The sequence below is a fragment of the Lutra lutra genome, chromosome 1, assembly GCF_902655055.1.
Source record: "Lutra lutra chromosome 1, mLutLut1.2, whole genome shotgun sequence".
NCBI classification, from domain to species: domain Eukaryota; kingdom Metazoa; phylum Chordata; class Mammalia; order Carnivora; family Mustelidae; genus Lutra; species Lutra lutra.
Genome location: NC_062278.1, coordinates 159,968,198 through 159,989,714, shown reverse-complemented (window position 1 = coordinate 159,989,714; position 21,517 = coordinate 159,968,198). Strand labels below are relative to the sequence as shown.

General features: G+C 37.3%; 1 protein-coding gene and 1 pseudogene across 9 annotated transcripts in view; one reads left to right on the top strand and one right to left on the bottom strand.

Moving 5' to 3' along the window:
* The window catches only part of FBXL2 (F-box and leucine rich repeat protein 2), a 152,795-nt gene that overhangs the window by 73,919 nt on the left and 57,359 nt on the right, over nt 1-21,517 (bottom strand). The window lies entirely within an intron of this gene.
* Nucleotides 19,888-20,529, top strand: LOC125107029 (eukaryotic translation initiation factor 1-like; annotated as a pseudogene).

The window sequence follows — 21,517 nt, the reverse complement described above, 5'->3', positions numbered from 1 at the left end:
CCATCTTTTAATTTCAATCAAATTGTGTATCTTGTTATTTTTAAAACTCCAGTTTAACAGTTTGTCTTTTAATAGTGTTAAGCTCATTTATACTTCATGTATATAGCTTAAATCTACTGTCTTGCCATTTGTTTTCCATTTTCCTCAACTGCTCTTTATTCTTTCACTCTCCTTTTAAGAATTCTTTAACCAGATAATTTATATTTATGTCTTTGGTGGTTGCTCTGAATACAATACATCCCCATTTCAGTCTAGTTTGAATTAATATTATATTGCCACAGCCACAATTACAATATAATCTCATTTTTTATCTTTTGTGTTGTCATATATTTTACTTGACATACATTATAAATAAAACAATACAGTGTTATGATTTTTGCTTAAAACAATTATCTTTTAGGTAACTTTAAGAGGTAAAAGGTATTTTATATTTACCCACATACTTACCATCTATGGTATTCTTCATTCTTTTCTGTACATGATTTTCAGCTCCCTTCAGCCTTAAGAACATACTTTAGCATTTTGTACAGTATGGGAATGTCGGTGATGAATTCTGACAGTTTCTGTTTACCAGAAAATGCTTTATTTTTAAAAGATAATTTTTGGGGGTGGCCTGGGCAGTTAAGCAACCGACTCTTGGTTTCAGCTCAGGTTGTGATCTTAAAGGTGTGAAATCAAGTCCCAAGTCAGGCTCCACAGTCAGTGCAGAGTCTGCTTAAGACTCTTTCTTCCTCTCCCTCTGTACCCTCCATCCTCTCTTCTCTAAATGAAATCTTTTTTAAAAAAAAAGATTATTTTGCTGGATATGTAATTTTGAGTTTTTTCTTTCTGCATTTTAAAGATGCCATTTCATTGTCTTTTGTTTTGAATTATTTCTTATAAGAATTCAATGAAAATTCATATTGTCATTTCATACATATATTTAAAGATTTCTCTTTATCTTTGGTTTTCAATAATTTAACCGTAGTATACTTAGGCGCTATTTTTCATTGCATTTATTCATTTATGGCATTTGCTAAACTTCCTGAATCTGTAGACTCTCATCAGATTTGGAAAATGTGGGGCTCTTTAACTTTTTATGCCCCATTCTTTCTCTGGACCTCCAATTCTATGTGTGTTAGACCATTTGAGCTGCTAATGATGTGTTAATTTTTGCTCTTTTCTCTCTGTATGTCACTTCAAATAACTTTTATTAATCTTGAAGTTCATCAATCTTATCTTTTGCAGTGTCCAATCTGCTGAAAAGCCTAACCAATTTTTTAAAAAAGATTTTATTTATTTATTTGATAGACAGAGATCACAAGTAGGCAGAGAGGCAGGCGGGGTGTGGGGGGGGGAAAGCAGGCTCGGGGCTTGATCCCAGGACCCTGGGTTCATGATCTGAGCTGAAGGCAGAGGCTTTAACCCACTGAGCCACCCAGGCGCCCCAGCCTAACCAATTTTTAAAAAAAATTTTAGTTTTGTATTTTTCAGTTTTAGAAATCCCATTTTTTAAAGAATTTCCACATCTCCTGAAATATCCTACCTCTTCACTCACTATAGCCATCTTTTTCTGTATATTCTTTAACATATTTTTTCATGATTAAAAAGATTAATGTATGGTTGACATACAATATAATCTAGTATTCAGGTATACAGACTAGTGATTCAATAATTCTATACACTATGCTATGCTCACTGCAATAAGTGCAGTTAAGATTTTTTCACTGCATTACATTACAGTATTACTGACTATATTCCTTGTGCTGTATTTTTCATCCCCAAGACTTATAAGTGAGAGTTTGTACCTCTTAATTCCTTTCACCTGTTTCACCCACCCCTCGAACTCCTGTCCCTCTGGCAATGACCAGTTTGTTCTTTGTACTTATGATGCTTTTTTTTTTCCTTTAAGATTTATTTATTTGAGAGAGAGAGTGGGAGAGTTAGCATAGAGTGGGGAGGAGCAGAGGCAGAAGGAGAGAGAATCCCAAGCAGACTCTGTGCAGAGTGTGGAACCCAACATGGGGCTTGATCTCAGGACCTGACATCACGACCTGAGTCACAACCAAGAGCCAGACACTTAACTGACTGTACCATTCAGGTGCCCCTCTGTACTTAACGATTCTGCTTCTGTTTTTTGTTTGTTCATTTGTTTTTAGATTCTACATATAAGTATATGGTATTTGTCTTTGACTTATTTTGCTTAGCATAATACCCTCTAGGTCCATTCATGTTGCTATCAATGTCTAGATCTCATTGTTTTTTTTTTTTTTTTTTTTTAGATTATTTATTTATTTGACAGAGAGAGATCACAAGTAGACGGAGAGGCAGGCAGAAAGAGAGAGAGGGAAGCAGGCTCCCTGCTGAGCAGAGAGCCCGATACGGGACTCGATCCCAGGACCCTGAGATCATGACCTGAGCCGAAGGCAGCGGCTTAACCCATTGAGCCACCCAGGCGCCCCTCATTGTTTTTTTTATGGCTGAGTAATTTTCCAATATGTGTGTATGTATGTATACAATTACACATATCTTTACCCAATTCATTTATCAATGGGTCCTTAGGTTGTTTCCATAATTTGCCTACTTTAAATAACGAGGCAATAAACACAGAGTTACATATATCTTTTCAAATTAGTGTTTTCATTTTCTTCAGGTAAATACTCATTGGTAGAATTACTAGACCATATGGTATTTCTATTTTTAATATTTTGAGGAAGCTCCATGTTTCCCAAATTGGTTGTATTAATTTATGTTCATAGCAACACTATGTCAGGGTTCCCTTTTCTCCACATCTTTGCCAACACTTGTTATTTCTTGCCTTTTTGATAATAGCCATTCTGACAAACATAAGATGGTATCTCATTGTGGCTTTGATTTGCATTTCCCTGATGACTAAAAATGTTGGACATCTTTCCTCTATCTGTTGTCCATCTTTTTGTCATCTTTGAAGAAATGTCTATTCAGGTCCTCTGCCCATTTTAAAATCAGATTATTTGGGCTCTGAGTTACCAGAGTTCTTTATATATTTTGAATATTAGTCCCTTATCAGATATATCATTTCCATATATATTCTCCCATTCAGTAGGTGTCTTTTTGTTTTGTTGATGGTTTTCTTTGCTGTGCAAAAGCTTTTTATCTTGGTATAGCCCCAAGTTTATTTTTGCTTTTGTTTCCCTTTCCTGAGAAGACACATCAATAATCTTTAATGTTTTGTAATAGTTCTTTTAAAATCCTAATATACTAATTCCTATAACTGGGTCATCTAAAAGTCTGCTTACATTGACTGTTTTCTTTTGTTCATGGGTCACATTTTTCTGCTCACTTGTATGTCTCATAATATTAGGCTCTACTCCAGACATTGTGACTAAACTAGTTAAGAAGGTCATATCATTTGGCTTATTTCCCAGAGGGTAAGCCCTTTCCTCTATCTGCTCATTCAGGATCCTTCTTGAGTTGAGCTGGAGCTGGGTCATAGCTAAAATTAAATTTCACTTGTGAATGGCTCATCTCCAACTTCCTGAGCCATACATAACATTAAAAATATCTTGTCAGTGTATGATCTAGAAGCAGTTTCAGATAGCTCTGGTTAGCCTCTGGATTTAAGTCTGGCAAGTACTCTGAATCCCATCATTGCAAGAATGATGGCCTGGACAATTTCTTTCTGCTTTCCTTCATCCCTGTCTTCTTGGCAAAACTTCGTGGGGCCAAGGAAGAGTGGAGAGGAACTAATGGGAAAGAATAGCTAGACCGAATTATTTGTCCTTGCCATTTGAATCTCCAAAGCATGGCTGATTTAGCCTCTGTGTCTAAAGCAGGTCCATACCATGACTAGGCATTCACCACCAGGTATAGAAGCTGCTGTGGTTCTGCTCACTACAAAGAGCTTGTCCTGAGAAATTCAGTTCTTTCAGACCTCCTCTTGTCCATTGCTCTTTGCTTACCCTATAGAAAGTATGACTTTTAAAATTTGTAATTTTTCTTGTGATTACCATAGTCTTTCATGTCCTCCCTAAGCAAAAGCAGAAGTCTAATAATTTTTTTTAATCTTAAGACGTATCTTACATTAATATTTCTTAAGTTGAAGTTAACCAACATATCTCCCACCAAAACTTAAATCACTTTAATTCTGATCACCACCCTCCCATCATCCAACTGAAACCATGAACAACTGTTCTTGCTGTCATTGCTTCCATGAAATCTTCCATGTTAGTTATTATCAATATTTTCTTTCCTTTTCTAAAGTCAATACTAAATAATATTTACCACATGGTTACATTTGGTTTACCAGTTTGTTTCTCACACATTCTTTCTGAGATCAAACTTATTAGATTTTATCCTTTAACAGTTCATTCAGACAGGTGAGTTCTAAAAGTTGGAACATTTTAATTGTGATTTTAAAAACTGAGAAAAAGTTCACATAACAAACCCACCTTAAAGTATACAATCCAGTGACATTTAGTTCATGCACAATGTTGTACAACCACCACCTCCAACTAGTTTCAAAATATTTTCATTACCCCAGAAGAAAACACCATGCCATTAAGCAGCTATTCTCTATTCCCCACTTCCTCTTATGCCATGGCAACCACCAACTCACCTTCCATCTCTGTGGATTTATCTATTCTGAATACTTCATATAAATGGAATCATACAATATGTGGCCTTTGGGTGTGGCTTCATTTGTTAGCAAAATATTTCTGAAGTTTATCCAAGTTGTAGCATGTATCATTACTTCTTTCCTTTTTATGGGTGAATAATACCCTACTGTATATATATACCACATTTTGGTTATTCATTCATTATTGATGGACATTTGGGCTGTTTCCACATTTTGGCTATTGTAAATAATGACACTCTATTTATATACAAGTATTTTTCAATTCTTTTGAGTATATATCTAGGAGTAGAATTTCTGGGTCATGTGGTAATTTTAACTTTTTGAAGAACTGCTAAAAACTGTTTTCCACAGTGCCTACACTATATTATAAAAAAGGTTTTTCATTTTAGAATGATTATTTAGGTAGGTAAAAAATTCTAAGTTTACATTTCCATTGATATATGGAAAATATTTTTCTACTCTTTGCTTCTATTGTTGCTGATGAGAGCTCTATTGTCAATTCAATTGTTAATCCTTTTAGGTAATTTTATTCTCTGAAGTTTAGCTGTTTCATTATGCCTATTATACAAATTTATCTTTATTGATCCTGTTCAAGACCCACAGTGCTACTTTAATTTGAGGATTTATATCTTTATTCCATTCTGAAACATTATCAGTACTATTGCTTCAAATATTACTTCTATATTTTCTCTATATTTGTCTATAATTTCCTTTACACATATGTTGAGCCACTTAATCCCACCTTTTGAGTCACTTAGCCCTTTCTGTATTTTTCTTTCTTTGCTGAACTATGTTAAATTTCCAATCTCTATTTTCCAGTTTCCTAATTCCATTTTTAGCTTGATCTAATTACTGTTTAATCCATTTACTCTACCTTATAGTGGACCATTTCCTTCAGTAACTACTAATATTTTATCATGACCTCATTTTCATCTGATTATTGATGTGTGGAAAGCTCATGTATCTTGGTTTGTGAAATGCCCCTATGACATGGTTTAACATTTGATTTTGCCAAATTCTTCAAAGATTTCACCTTTCCAGCATCAAGTTTACATTAATCTCTAGGCTTGGAATTTGAATCATCCACAAATGAAATGAGATTTCCCAAGAAAGAACGTCCCCCCCAGAACCTAAGCAGAAGCTTGTTTCTTTGCTTGTTTAAGTCCCATCTTACATGGTGGAGGAAACCATTCCAGAGTCTCTGCATTGTAGTGGTCACATATTTGATTGCTCTCCATTTACATGTGAAGTCTCATCTCCTTTCCTTGGCGGCATCAAAATCCCAGCCACTAGTTATTACAGACAGCCTGGTAGCTGATTTGCTAACCACTGCCAGTTATCAGTACACTACCATTCATTCTTGAACTATGTATTTCCTTTTTTGTTCTATTATAACCACTGTATCTCCTTGTGTTTTCATACTAGCTCAATTATAAGATTATAGGATGTTCCTTTGCTTTGATAACAACAGCATGGTATATAGAATGCCCTAGGAGTAGAATGCCAGCTACCCTTCACTTCCCTTACTACAGCAAAGAAAACTATGTATATGAGCTAGTAGATTTTTGATTAGACGTATGACCTATAGTGTTGAATGATCTATTAAACTGGAAGTTTGTGCTCTGCCTAAAAGGATAAAAATTACATGCCTTATCTTTTATAGGTAGATATATGGAGATTTGTGAGGATTTTTTATCTGTTTGTTTTATAGATTATAAAACTAACACATCCTGGAAACAATTTTTGTTGGCTGAAGAACAATACGGTATAAAGGAAGAACATGAGATTTGAAGTTAAAAGCCTTGAAGTCTCAGATCCACACAGACCCTTTAAATTCCAAATCTCATGTTTTTAAACAATTGTGGAATCTTGATTAAGTCACTCAACCTCTGAGCTTGAGATTTTTTATTAATATTGTTCCTTCTACTTGAAAAGATTGAGTATCAAGTGATGATTATGAAACTGCTACAATATACTCAGAGAACATTCCTTTTTCCCTCAAAATAATAATCATTAGTAAACCTTAGACTGAATCAACAGAGGCAGAACCTTAACAGGCCTTTAAGAAAGTGTGGGGAACTTTAAATTATCACATGAATGTTAGTTGTTTTGCTAAGAACTGCTGTGGGTTAGGTGTGGTAGTAAGACCCAGAATATGACTTTTGGCATTTCTATATTTATACACTTCATTCATATCCTTAGAACAGCTAGGATAAAAAATAACAAAAAGTGATGCCAGGCCCTCCCTACATTCTTCAAAGAACTACCTACTTAGAATAATGCCTCCGAACATGAAAATATGGGCTTCATTTTTTTTGTGTGCAAATAAATAGTCTCTGAAATGTGGGTACAGAAGACAAAATTTTTCCTAAAGCCTATTGCACTAAGCCTGTTCTCACATACTAAGGTAAATGAGTGAAGAGAAAACAATTATGTTCATTTACTAAATATTAAATTTGAGGTTTCAGAGCATTGGTTTGGTGATGTTATCTAAAAGAGAAAAAAAAAAAAAAAAAAAAAAAAACCCTGAGTTAACCACTTCAGGAATGTTTCCAAAAGTACAGACACTATTTATACTTTTTATCTCAGAGTGTGAGAGCTGAGGCATGTTAACAGAAGATATACCTTTTTCTTTATTCAACATTTTTATTGTGTCACTTGCTAAAGCTATTAAGCTTTTTAATTTAAAATATAATAAAGAGGAGCAAGATGGCAGAGGAGTAGAACACCTAAATTTCACTGGGTCCCAGGAGTTCTGCTAGATAGTTATCAAACCATTCTGATCACCTACAAACTCAACAGGAGATAAAAGAGAAGAGGAGCAGCAATTCTAAGAACAGAGAAGCACCACTTTCTGGAAGGTAGGACCTGAAGAGAAGTGAATGTGAGGCAACATTCAGGAAGACAGATCACAGCAGGAGCACAAAATTGGAACTTTTAGAAGTCTGCTCCACTGAGGGACATTGCTCCAGAGGCTGGGGGGGGGGGTGGAGTCCTCGTGGGGACAGTGTGGTCTCAGGACCCTAAGGGTCACAAAAAGACCAGGGGTGTCTGAGTGCAGCAGAGCCCCCAGGTATCAAACCAGGGAAGCTGGCTGCAGAGACAGAGCTGAGCAGTGGGCTCTCATCTCAGGATTACCTTAAACTGTGATCCAAGGCACAGGTGGGTCATTGCTCCTTGAGCAGGGACCCCACAAGTGGCAGATCTGGAGAGACCCCATCCTTCTGGAAGGAGTGGTGGGGGAGCATGTGGCAGGAATCTGCTGGGCTTGGAGACTCCAAACAGGGCCATGCACCAAAGACAGAAATGCTCAGTCATAGGCCGAGTGAGCCTGGACTGCAGCCAGAGACCAGGGAGACAGGAGGTACTGATTGCTTTTCTCTGAGGGCACACTAAGGACCAGGGCCCTGAGCTCTCGGCTCTCTGGCACCAGAGATTGGGAGGCCGCCATCTTCATTCCCATCCTCCAAAGCTGTATGGAAGGGTTCAGGGAACAAAAGCTCCCAAGAGCAAACCCAAGATTACTTAGCCTGGCCCCTGGAAAGGGCGGTGCAATTCTGCCTCAGCGCAAAGACATTTGAGAATCACTGCAACAGGCCCCTCCCCCAGAAGATCAGCAAGAACATCAAGCCAAGACCAAGTTCACAAATCAATGAGAACTGTGGAATAGAACTAGGGAAGCAACACATAGGATTCATGGCTTTCCCCCCATGATCCTTTAGTCTTGCAAAGTTAAATTTTTTTTAAAATTTTTATTTCTTTTCAGTGTAACAGTATTCATTGTTTTTGCACCACACCCAGTGCTCCATGCAATCCATGCCCTCCCTAATACCCACCACCTGGTTCCCCCAACCTCCCACCCCCCCGCCCCTTCAAAACCCTCAGATTGTTTTTCAGAGTCCATAGTCTCTCATGGTTCACCTCCCCTTCCAATTTCCCTCAACTCCCTTCTCCTCTCCATTTCCCCTTGTCCTTCATGTTATTTGTTATGCTCCACAAATAAGTGAAACCATACGATAATGGACTCTCTCTGCTAGACAGCATGGTACTGGCATAAAAACAGACACATAGACCAGTGGAACAGAGTAGAGAGCCCAGATATGGACCCTCAACTCTATGGGCAAATAATCTTTGACAAAACATGAAAAAATATAAAGTGGAAAAAAGACAGTCTCTTCAATAAATGGTGCTGGGAAAACTGGACAGCCAAACGTAGAAGAATGTAACTCGACCATTCTCTTACACTGTACACAAAGATAAACTCGAAATGGATAAAAGACCTCAACGTGAGACAGGAATCCATCAGAATCCTAGAGGAGAACATAGGCAGTAACCTATTCTATATCAGCCACAGCAACTTCTTTCAAGATATGTCCCCAAAGGCAAAGAAAACAAAAGCGAAAATGAACTTTTGAGACTTCATCAAGATCAAAAGCTTCTGCACATCAAAGGAAACAGTCAACAAAACAAAGAGGCAACCCACAGAATGGGAGAAGATATTTGCAAATGACAGTACAGACAACAGGTTGATATACAGGATCTATAAAGAACTCCTCAAACTCAACACACACAAAACAGACAATCATATAAAAAAATGGGCAGAAGATATGAACAGACACTTCTCCAATGAAGACATACAAATGGCTAACAGACACATGAAAAAATGTTCATCATAACTAGCCATCAGGGAGATTCAAATTAAAACCACATTAAGATACCACTTTATACCAGTTAGAATGGCCAAAATTAGCAAGACAGGAAACAACGTGTGTTGGAGAGGATGTGGAGAAAGGGGAACCCTCTTACACTGTTGGTGGGAATGCAAGTTGGTGCAGCCACTTTGGAGAACAGTGTGGAGATTCCTCAAGAAATTAAAAACAGAGCTTCCCTATGACCCTGCCATTGCACTACTGGGTATTTACCCCAAAGATACAGATGGAGTGAAAAGAAGGGCCATCTGTACCCCAATGTTCATAGCAGCAATGGCCACAGTCACCAAACTGTGGAAAGAACCAAGATGCCCTTCAACGGACGAATGGATAAGGAAGATGTGGTCCATATACACTATGGAGTATTATGCCTCCATCAGAAAGGATGAATACCCAACTTTTGTATCAACATGGACGGGACAGGAAGAGATTATGCTGAGTTAAATAAGTCAAGCAAAGTTAAATTTTTTAAAATTTATTTTTATCTTATATATTTTTATTTTTCCTCTGTCCTATTTTCACCATTTTAAACTATTTTATCTTATCAATACTTTTTAAAAACTTTAAAAATTTTCATTGTTATAGTCATATTCTATTCCTTTATTGTATTTAACCTTGTTTTTTGTATACATGTTAAGTTTTTGTTTCTTTAAAATTTTGGGATACAGTTTCTTCTAACAGATCAAAATATACACGAAATCTAGTGTGTGGCTTTTTCTTCTAGTCTCCAGCCGGATCACACTCTCTCCTTTTTTTTTTCCTTCTTATTTCAACCAACTTCTTATCTTCTCAATTCCTTTTTTAGAATCTTTTTTAATTTTCATCTTTACAGCCATGTTCCATCCCTTCATCATGTTTACCCTTATTTTTGTATATATATAAGTTTTTCTTTCTTTAAAATTTTGGAAGGCAGTTTCTTCCAACATACCAAAATACACCCAAAATCAAATGTGTGGCTCTGTTCTAATCATATATATATATATTTTTCTTTCTCCTACCCACACCCCCCCTCCCCACCCAGGTTTTGGATCTCTTCTGATTTGGTTAGTGTATATTTTTCTGAGGTCGCTGCTACATTTTTAGTACTTCGTTCTCTCATTCAGCTATTCTTATCTGGATAAAATGACAAGGCAGAAAAACTCACCTCAAAAGAACAAGAGGCAATACCGACAGCTAGGGACCTAATCAATATGGATGTCAGATGTCAGATGTAGAACCAGAGTTCAAAATGATGTTTATCAAGATGCTAGTTGGGCTTGAAAAAAGCATAGGACACTAGAGAATCCCTTTCTGGAGAAATAAAAACCCTTTCTGGAGAAATAAAAGAACTAAAATCTAACCAAGTTGAAACCGAAAAAGTTATTAATGAAATGCAATAAAAAACGGAGGCTCTTACTGCTAGGATAAATGAGGCAGAAGAGAGAATTAGTAATATAGAAGACCAAATGCTGGAGAATAAAGAAACTGAGAAAAAAGGAGATAAACAACTACTTTACACGAGAGGAGAATTTGACAGATAAGTAATACCATAAGATGAAATAATATTAGAATAATCGGTATCCCAGAACAAGAAGAAAGAAAGAAAGGGGCAGAAGGTATATTAGAGCAAATTATAATGCAGGATTTCCCTAATTTGGTGAAGAGAGCAGGCATCAAAATCCAGGAGGCAAAGAGAATCCACCTCAAAATCAATAAAAATATGTCAACAGCCTGTCATCTAATAGTAAAACATAGAAGTCTCAGTGATAAAGAGAAAATCCTGAAAGCAGCTCGGGACAAGAAGTCTGTAACCTACAGCAGTAGAAATAATAGACTGGCAGCAGACCTATCCAGAGAGACCTGGCAGGCCAGAAAGGACTGACATGATATATTCAGAGAACTAAACAAGAAAAATATGCAGCCAAAATACTATATCTAGCTAGGCTGTCACTGAAAATAGAAGAAATATAAAGCTTCCAGGAAAAACAGAAACTAAAAGAATCTGCTATCACCAAACCAGCTCTACAAGAAATATTGAAAGGGGTCCTCTAAGCAAATGAGAACATAGAAGTAACAGACCAGAAAGGAACAGAGCCAACATACAGAAGCAGTCACCTTATAGGCAATGCAATGGCACTAAATTCATACCTTTCAATAGTTACCCTGAATGTAAATGGGCTAGATGCCCCAATCAAAAAACACTGGGTATCAGAATGGATTAAAAAAACAAGCCCCACTGATATGCTGTCTGCAAGAAACTCATTTTTGACCCAAAGACACCTCCAGATTTAAAGTAAAGTGGTAGAAAACAACTTACCATACTAATGGACATCAAAAGAAAGCTGGGGTGGCAATCCTTATATCAGATAAATTAGATTTTAGACCAAAGACTATAAGACCCAAAGAAGGACAATTATATACTTAAAGGGTCTACCCAAGAAGAAGATCTAACCATTTTAAATATCTATGCCCCTAACATGGGATCACCCAATTATATAACCCAATTAATTACAAAATCAAAGAAACACATTGACAATAATACAATAATAGTAGGGGACTTTAATAACCCCCTCACTGAAATGGACAGATCATCCAAGCAAAAGATCAACAAGGAAATAAAGGCCTTAAATGACACACTGGACCAGATGGACATCACAAATATATCCAGAATATTCCATCAGAATACACATTCTTCTCTAGTGCACATGGAACATTCTCCAGAACAGATCACATCCTGGGTCACAAATCAAGTCTCACCCAGTACCAAAAAGATTGGGATCATTCCCTGCATATTTTCAGAACACAATGCTTTGAAACTCGAACTCAACCACAAGAGGAAAGTTGGAAAGAACTCAAATACATGGAGGCTAAAGAGCATCCTACTAAAGAATGAAGGGGTCAACCAGACAATTAAAGAAGAATTTTAAAAATTAATGGAAACAAATAAAAAGGAAAACACAACTGTTCAAAATCCTTGGGATACAGCAAAGTTGGTCCTGAGAGGGAAGTATACACCAATACAAGCCTTTCTCAAGAAACAAGAAAGGTCTCAAAAATACAAATCCTGACCCTACACCAAAAGGAGCTGGAGAAAAAACATCAAATAAAGCCTAAACCTAAACCCCACAGGAGAAAAGAAATAATAAAGATCACAGCACAAATCAATGAAATAGAAACCAAAAGAGCAGTAGAACAGATAAACGAAACTAGGAGCTGGTTCTTTGAAAGAATTAATAAGATTGATAAACCCCTGGCTAGACTTATCAAAAAGAAAAGAAAAAGGACCCAAATTAATGAAATCATGAATGAAAGGGGAGAGATCACAACCAACACCAAAGAAATACAAACAATTTTAAGAACATATTACAAGCAACTATATGCCAGCAAAGTAGACAATCTGGAAGAAATGGATGCATTCCTAGAGACATATAAACTCCCAAAACTGAACCAGGAAGAAAGAGAAAACCTGAACAGATCCACAACCAGTAAGGAGATTGAAGCAGTCATCAAAAATCTCCCAAAAAACAAGAGCCCAGGGCCAGACAGCTTCCCAGGGGAATTCTTCCAAACATTTAAAGAAGAATTAATACCTATTCTCCTGAAACTGTTGCAAAAAAAAGAAATGGAAGGAAAACTTCCAAACTCATTTTATGAGGCCAGCAGTACCTTGATCCCAAAATCAGACAAAGACCCCATCAAAAAGGAGAATTACAGACCAATAGCAAAAATGTTCACCAAAATACTAGCCACTAAGATCCAACAGTACATTGAAAGGATTATTCACCACGACGAAGTTGGATTTATTCCTCGGCTGCAAGGCTCGTTCAACATCCACATACCAATCAATCTGGTACATTAATAAAAGAAAGAGCAAGAACTATATGATACTTTCTATAGACCCTGAAAAAGCATTTGACAATGTACAGCATTCTTTCTTGATCAAAACTCTTCAAAATGTAGGAATAGAGGGTATATACCTCAATATCATCAAAGCCATCTATGAAAAACCCACAGTGAATATCATTCTCAATGGGGAAAAACTGAGAGTTTTTCCCCTAAGGTCAGCAACATGGCAGGGCTGTACACTATCACGACTACTATTCAACATAGTACTAGCAGTCCTAGCCTCATTGCTTCTTGGCCTTTTGGCTAAGATCAAATATGAAGTCCTAGCTTCAGCAATCAGACAACAAAAAGAAATAAAAGGCATCCAAGTCACCAAAGAAGAAGTCAAAGTCTCACTCTTTGTAGATATGATACTTTATGTGCAAAACTCCACTCCAAAACTGCTAGAACTCATACAGGAATTAAGTAAAGTGGCAGGATATAAAATCTACGCACAGAAATCAATTGCATTTCTATACACCAACAACAAGACAGAACAAAGAGAAATTAAGGAGTCAATCCTATTTACAACTGGGCCCAAAACGATAAGATACCTAGGAATAAACCTAACCAAAGAGGCAAAGAATCTAGTCTCAGAAAACTATGAAGTACTTATGAAAGAAATGGAGGAAGACACAAAGAAATGGAAAAACATTCCATGCTCATGGATTGGAGGAACAAATATTGTGAAAATGTCTATGCTACCTAAAGCAATCTACACATCTAATGCAATCCCTATCAAAATACCATCATGTTTTCCCCAAGGAAATGGAAAAAATAATCTTAAAATTTATATGGAACCAGAAAAGACCCCGAATACCCAGAAGAATGTTGAAAAAGAAAACTAAAGTTGGCGGCATCACAATTCCAGACTTTAAGCTCTAATAGAAAACTGTCATCATCAAGACAGTATGGTACTGGCACAAAAACAGACACATAGAAATAGACTCAAAAGGGATGAAAGACCTCAATGTGAGAAAGGAATCCATCAAAATCGTTGAGAACACAGGCAGCAACTTCTTCAACCTCAGCCACAGCAACTTCTTCCTAGAAATATCGCCAAAGGCAAGGGAAGCAAGGGCAAAAATGAACTATTGGGACTTCATCAAGATCAAAAGCTTCTGCACAACAAAGGAAACAGTCAACAAAACCAAAAGACAACTGACAGAATGGGAGAAGACATTCACAAATGACATATCAGATAAAGGGCTAGTATCGAAAAAATCTATAAAGAACTTATCAAACTCAACACCCAAAGAATAATCCAGTCAAGAAATGGGCTAAGACATGAACAGACGTTTCTGCAAAGATGATATCTAATGGCCAACAGACACATGAAGACGTGCTCCACATCACTCGGCATCAGGGAAATACAAATCAAAGCCTCAATGAGATACCACCTCACACCAGTCAGAATGGCTAAAATTAACAAGTCAGGAATCGAAAGATGTTGGCGAGGATATGAAGAAAGGGGAACCCTTCTCCAGTGTTGGTGGGAATGCAAGCTGGTGCAGCCACCCTGGAAAACAGCATTGAAAATAGAGCTACCCTATGACCCAGCAATTGCACTACTGGGTATTTACCCTAAAGATACAAATGTAGTGATCCAAAGGGGCACGTACACCTGAATGTTTATAGCAGCAATGTCCAAAAGAGCCAAACTATGGAAAGAAGCTAGATGTCCAGCAACCGATGAATGGATAAAGAAGAGGTGGTATATATACATGATGGAATACTATGCAGTCATCAAAAAACCCAAAATCTTTCCATCTGTGACAACATGCATGGAACTAGAGGGTATTATGCTGAGCGAAATAAGTCAATGAGAGAAAGACAATTATCATATGATCTCTCTAATCTGAGGAATTCGAGAGGCAGGGTGGGGGATCATGTGGGTAAGGGAGGGAAAAATGAAACAAGATGGCACTGGGGAGGGAGACAAACTAGAAGAGACTCTTAATCTCAGGAAACAAACTGAGGGCTGCTGTGGGGGAGGGGCGATGGGGTGGCTGGGTGATGGACATTGGAGAGGGTACGTGCTATGGTGAGTGCTGTGAACTGTGTAAGACTGATGATTCACAGATCTGAACCCCTGAAACAAATAATACATTACATGTTAATAAAAAATACATATATAATAAAGATAAGACTACAAAGAGAAAACAACTCCACAACAGCAAAACTAGCTTCATATGAATGTAGTCTCTTTTTGGTTTCAACCCTCCGTATTTTCAAGAGAAGTTAAAACTAAGTTATTAAGATGTGCAATCATTACATTTTCTAAAAAAGAACAGATACTTTTATGGTTAACTGAATAATCCAATTATTCAATTACTATCTTATGAATAAAGATTTCATCATAAATATTGAGGACTAAATAGTAACTAAAATAAAACACATCACAAAAAGATGTTAGTTTCTGACTAAAGTTACCTAAAAAACATTTTTTAAATTTAAATTTTTAAAAATTTTATTAAGTTCTTTAATTCCAGTATAGTTAACAGTGTTTTATTAGTTTCAGGTGTACAATATAGTGACTCAACAATTCTCTACATTACTCAGTGCTCACCATAGTAAGTGTAGTACTTAATCTCCATCACCTATCTACTGACTCCCCACCCTAAAAGACATTTTAACAAAAACAGTGTAAAGATCAGTGACTTCATGCAAAATTCAAGATGCTTAAACAATGATGAATCTACTTCTGCCATAATGCTAGTGATCTTAAGGAATCTATCACTGAGTTTCTAGAAGAAAAACTTGACTTTTAAAATATAAGTCAGGGGCGCCTGGGTGGCTTAGTGGGTTAAGCCTCTGCCTTCGGCTCAGGTCATGATCTCAGGGTCCTGGGATCGAGTCCCACATCGGGCTCTCTGCTTGGCAGGGAGCCTGCTTTCTCCTCTCTCTCTCTGCCTGCCTATCTGCCTACTTGTGATCTCTCTCTGCCAAATAAATAAATAAAATCTTTAAAAAAAAAAAAAAAAAAAAGAAAAGTGGGCTCAGATCTAATCCAAAGCAGAGACTACAATCTGGCCCTTTAATTTAAAATATAAGTCAACTGAATGATGGAAAAAGTGAAAATTTCCAACGTTAGATCATTGCACCATGGAGCTGGAGAAGGGAGATTTGCAAAATCAACATAGGAAAGGAAATCCAGGTAGAATATATTATGAAGATTGAACCAAATTACAATACAGAATGAAAAAAGTAACTGAATTTTAATAAATGTAATCTGAGAAATTAACAGTGAACTTAGCGAAGTGTGATTCAAAAGGTTGGAACACAACAAATGGGAACAGTTCTGAATAAGAAGTGGGAAATAAAATATTTATAAAGATTAGAGATACCTAACCCTAAAAGACAGCCAAGGGGAGATGAAGTAACAAGGTGATTAGTTAGGTACATCAACAAAAAACTAATCAGAAAACAAATCAAGAAAAGAAAAAATGTAGTATACCTTCATACCTTTCAAACTTATCACAAATTTTTTTATTAGGAATATTTTGATACATAAAAAGAATATATAACACTTTATAGTCCCTAATAAGAGTGTATGAATCACCACTGAAACTTAAAAACTAGATCATTACTAGTATCATGGTATCTACTTTGTGTTCTTCCCTTATTTCCTTTCTCTACCTCTCAACCAGTAAGTATGCTCATGATTTCTGCTTTTTGTTCCCTTCAGGGTTTTACCACAATGTATACATTCCTAAAATGTGGCTTTTTAAAATTTTGAATCTTAAAAAAATAGTATATGCTGTATAGTCTTTTGAAACTAGCTTTTTTCCCCACTAGCATTATAATACTAAGACTTATCCATGTTATTTTGTGAGATTTAGTACATTTCACTATGTTTATATTTCACATTATACATTATATCACATATTTATCATCTACATTAATTATACTCCATATTCCAGAGAGTATTTGGTTATTTTCAGTATTTTTGCTATTAAGAATAGTGCTGCTATGAACATTTTTTTAAAGATTTTTGTTTACTTACTTGAGAGGGAGAGAGCATGAGCAGGGGAGGCAGAAGGAGGAAGGAGATGGATAAGCAGACTCCATGCTGAGCATCGAGACTGATGTAAGGCTCAATCTCATGACCCTGAGATCATGATCTGAGCCAAAGCCAAGAGCTGGATGCTCAACTGACTGAGCCACCCATACATTACTGAACATTTTTATACATGTCATCTGGTTTACATTTGTAAGAGCTTCTGTAGTGTATACTCAAAAGTTGCAATGCTTGGTCAATGCCAATGTTCAATTTTATAGGCCAGTGACAACTGTTTCCCAGATACACATCTATACTTCATTTCCTAGCCTCCCTTGCAGTACAAGCAGGCACATAACTAACAGCTAGCCACAGGAAGGTGCCCAGCTGGAAGGAAGCCATGGTTGAAAACAATACAACTTCTTTCAAACAGGTCCTTAATAACTGCAGGGAGCAGGGCCTCCTCGATGCCTCCACACACCATTCCCAACTTTATTAGACAAACAGTAAGTAAACTTCTGTTGTGTTTTAGACATCAGATAATTATTAAATACATATGCCACACTAGTGTACTCTACACTAGTGTAGACAGAGACAACTTGAAGGGGGAGCTTCTAGAACAAAAAATCTAAAATATGTGACATCTGCCTAGTGGCTGACAGCAAAGGAAACAGAGCAGATAACTATGTGTTACTACTGCCTGTGATAATGTGGAGGGCAGACACAGTATGTAGATCTAATTTAGAGAAGAGGTTACAAAGCGCCAAAAGGTTAGTGACTAATGGCTTATCATTGCTGTGGTTAGCAAGGCATTACAAGAAAGAAAGTACTCAGGAAAAAACTAGCTGGCTTGCAAAGCAGAAATAAAAGGGGAGAGAGCACAAAAACTGAAAGCCTTAGACTGTTGAAAAAGCCAATTATGTCTAAACATTACTTTCCAAAACTTAAAAGTATCTTGGGCTACAGGAGATTGCTTGAAATTCTTTGTTATATACATTAAACCCTGTAGCAAAGACTAAATTAAAGTTGCCCCGTTCCTTTCCAACCCTATTATTGTTGTAGATGTCTCTGGAGAGATACTACTGAGAAAAGAGGCACAGAGGCAAAAAGTAAAATATAGGAGTCCTAAGGCTACAGTCTAAGAAATAACTGGGTGGGGTTACAGGCATAGGAACTAGAATCAAACAAATCAGATGAGCAGTGAGTTATTAAATTCTCTCAAAGAATTCATCCAAAATCTTGGTCTAAAATATACCACTTAGAAACTAATCCTCAGATCTCCAAAACTGCAGAGGTAAGAAATGACTATGAAATAGGAAGAAACCCCAAGACAGGAATATTCCCTAACATCCACTTCAGGTTAGTTATGGAAGATAATGGGCGAGGAAGAACCTTCCAAAGGCTGGAGTTAAGGGTCAGCAAAAAAAAAACAGTGGGAAAAGAGTTCTTTTTTTTTTTTTTTTTTTTTTTTAAAGATTTTATTATTTATTTGAGAGAGAGACAGTGAGAGAGAGCATGAGTGAGGAGAAGGTCAGAGAGAGAAGCAGACTCCCTGTGGAGCTGGGAGCCCGATGCGGGACTCTATCCCGGGACTCCAGGATTATGACCTGAGCCGAAGGCAGTCGTCCAACCAACTGAGCCACCCAGGCGTCCCAAGAGTTCTTCACAGAAGACAGAGTAGGACCTTCCCCTACTGCCAGCACAAGCTTGACTAGCAGAATCTCATCATTGCTATAGAACAGTAACTACTGTGTGTCTTACTGTGTGTCTTCCCCTTCCCAAATTTTGTTTATTGCAGTCACCTTGTCCCTGATCCTGAATAAGGGGAGGGGCAGTAGCTGGGGAAAGTTAACAAAATCATGAAGCACCACATGGAGATATGACAGAGAAGACTGCATATCAGCCAGCGATCCTACGCTTGGAGCTGGATGCAGTGAATGGATGGGATTTGGTTTACCTTTTGGGGATGAGGTGTGTTCTGTGTGGAAATAAGGGTCACAAATATGGTAATCTGGTCACCAGAAAGGCAGACTAGGGCATAAGTGGCTAGCTGCTCATCAAATGTCATGTTTTTCTCTTTCCCTGGGCATGCATGCCTACTGTGTGCCCAGGAAGAACAGGGCTATATGGATTTTGGAGAGCAGCTAGCTGCCTCTTCCTCTTTTGCAGCAGTCAGGTGGGGCTATGTGGTTTAAATGTGGGAACATGATATGTGCCACTTGCACACACAGAAATCCTCAAAATATGCTCCAGAGACCCATGAAAATCATCTGAGACTCTTTCAGGAATTCCGTAGGTCAAAACTATTCTTAATACAAAGATGTCATTTACCTTTTCTGTATTAACACTTCCACTAATGGTGCAAAAGAAATGGTGGGCAAACTGCTGGTTCCTGAGCACAAATAAAGGCAGTGGGAAACTGTACTTAAGAGTCATTTTAGCCTTCAATGCCAGGCCCTCAGTGTTTAAAACCCAAAATAACAATCATTAAACAAAACAAAACAAAACAAAACAGAAGTTTTACTTAAGAATGTCCTGGACAAAGCAGAAACAAATGATTGATTTTATTGAAACTTAACTTTTGAGCACACATCTTTTTAATTTCTGTGTGACAAAATGGTAGGTACACATAAAAGGTTTCAAATGGTTTTTGGTCCCAATCACTGAGCCCCCTCACTGCACAACACTCCATCCCACCACCACCACTGCCTTTTCCCACAGAGGAAAAGGAATCACATTGTATGTCTGCTATCAAGAACCTCCACTCTTTCCACCCCTCTGCTGATGCAAGTAAGGGTGATGATTTGCTTCCTGCAGGCACTAAGGATTATATCCATATAAGAATTCAGCAGAGAAAATGGGAGGAAGACCCTTACTACTGTCCAAGGGATCAAGAATAATTACAATAAAAAGAAGCTAGAGAAGGTGTTTAAGAAGAAACTTTCGGGGCACCTGTGTGGCTCAGTGGGTTAAAGCCTCTGCCTTCAGCTCTGGTCCTGATCCCAGGGTCCTGGGATTGAGCCCTGCATCGGGCTCTCTGCTCAGCAGGGAGCCTGCTTCCCCCCACCCCTCTCTGCCTGCCTCTGCCTGTGATCTCTGTCTGTCAAATAAATAAATAAAATCTTTTTTAAAAAAAAGAAGAAGAAGAAACTTGCCTGCAATGGTAATATAAGTGAGCATTCAGAATATGGAGACGTAATTCAGCTAAAGGGTCACCAGCACAAGAACATATGCCAGTTCCTCACAGGGACTGGGCTGGCTAAGGATGACCAGCTGAAGGTTCATGGGTTTTAAGTGCTTTTGGCTTACTGAACCTTAAGTGAGGATTTCCTTGCAATGAGTAGAATTTTCCTTCTGTCCCTTATCACAAGTTTAAAAACCTCACTGCTTGTATAATGAAACCATTTGAGGTCTGTTTTTAGCTTGGACTAGAGTAACTCATTCATGCAATAAAATGAAAAGAGCCAAAGGAAAGGTTTCAAATGGTTGTCTTAGGAAAAAAACAATTGTTTGAGCTATGAGCTAAACTAGCCACTTTTTTTTTTTTAACTAGTTCACTTTTTTTAATGAAACATGAAGGAATAGCTGACATAAATTATGGTAATTCAGACTCAAGTACATAACAGACATTTTCTAAAAATGAAATGAAACTGCCACTTCAAGGAAAATTGTGCCAATGATAAAATTCAAGCTTTTGAATAAAAATTAGAATTTTGGAAAACTTATACTGGCTACCGTGAATTATCAATGTCCCTAATCTTTTTTTTAAAATAAAGATTGTATTTACTTATTTATTTATTGAGAGAGAGAGAGAGAGAGTACACATGTGAGTGAGCAGGGGTGGGGGGGTGGGGCAGAGGATGAAAATCTCAAGCAGACTCCATACTGAGTGTGGAACAAATGTGGGGCTCAACCTCATGACCCTGAGACCAGAACCTAAGCGAAAATCAAGAGTACAATGCTCAACTGATTGAGCCACACAGGCACCCCTGTTCGGTATCCCAAATCTTGATATTTTCCAAATGATAAATTCATGATATTTCAAAATGCACTTTGAATGAGGAAAAGATCTATTCAAAGACAAATGGAATTTAACTTAGTAAAGTATAAAGGGTCGATTGCTGTGGTTTTAAAAATTTCAAATTGCAACTAATCTTTAAGAAACTGTCACCTGTCAAATTTAGATGACACATCAAAATATCCATAATGAGATTACTCAGCTGTTAAAGTATTCATCCCTATTCCAACTACATATACAAAGCTTTATGGTAGAAGCAAATGAAATAACAGATTTAAGATAATCAGGAATAGAAGAATGTAAACACAGAAGTTTATATACAGCAAAAC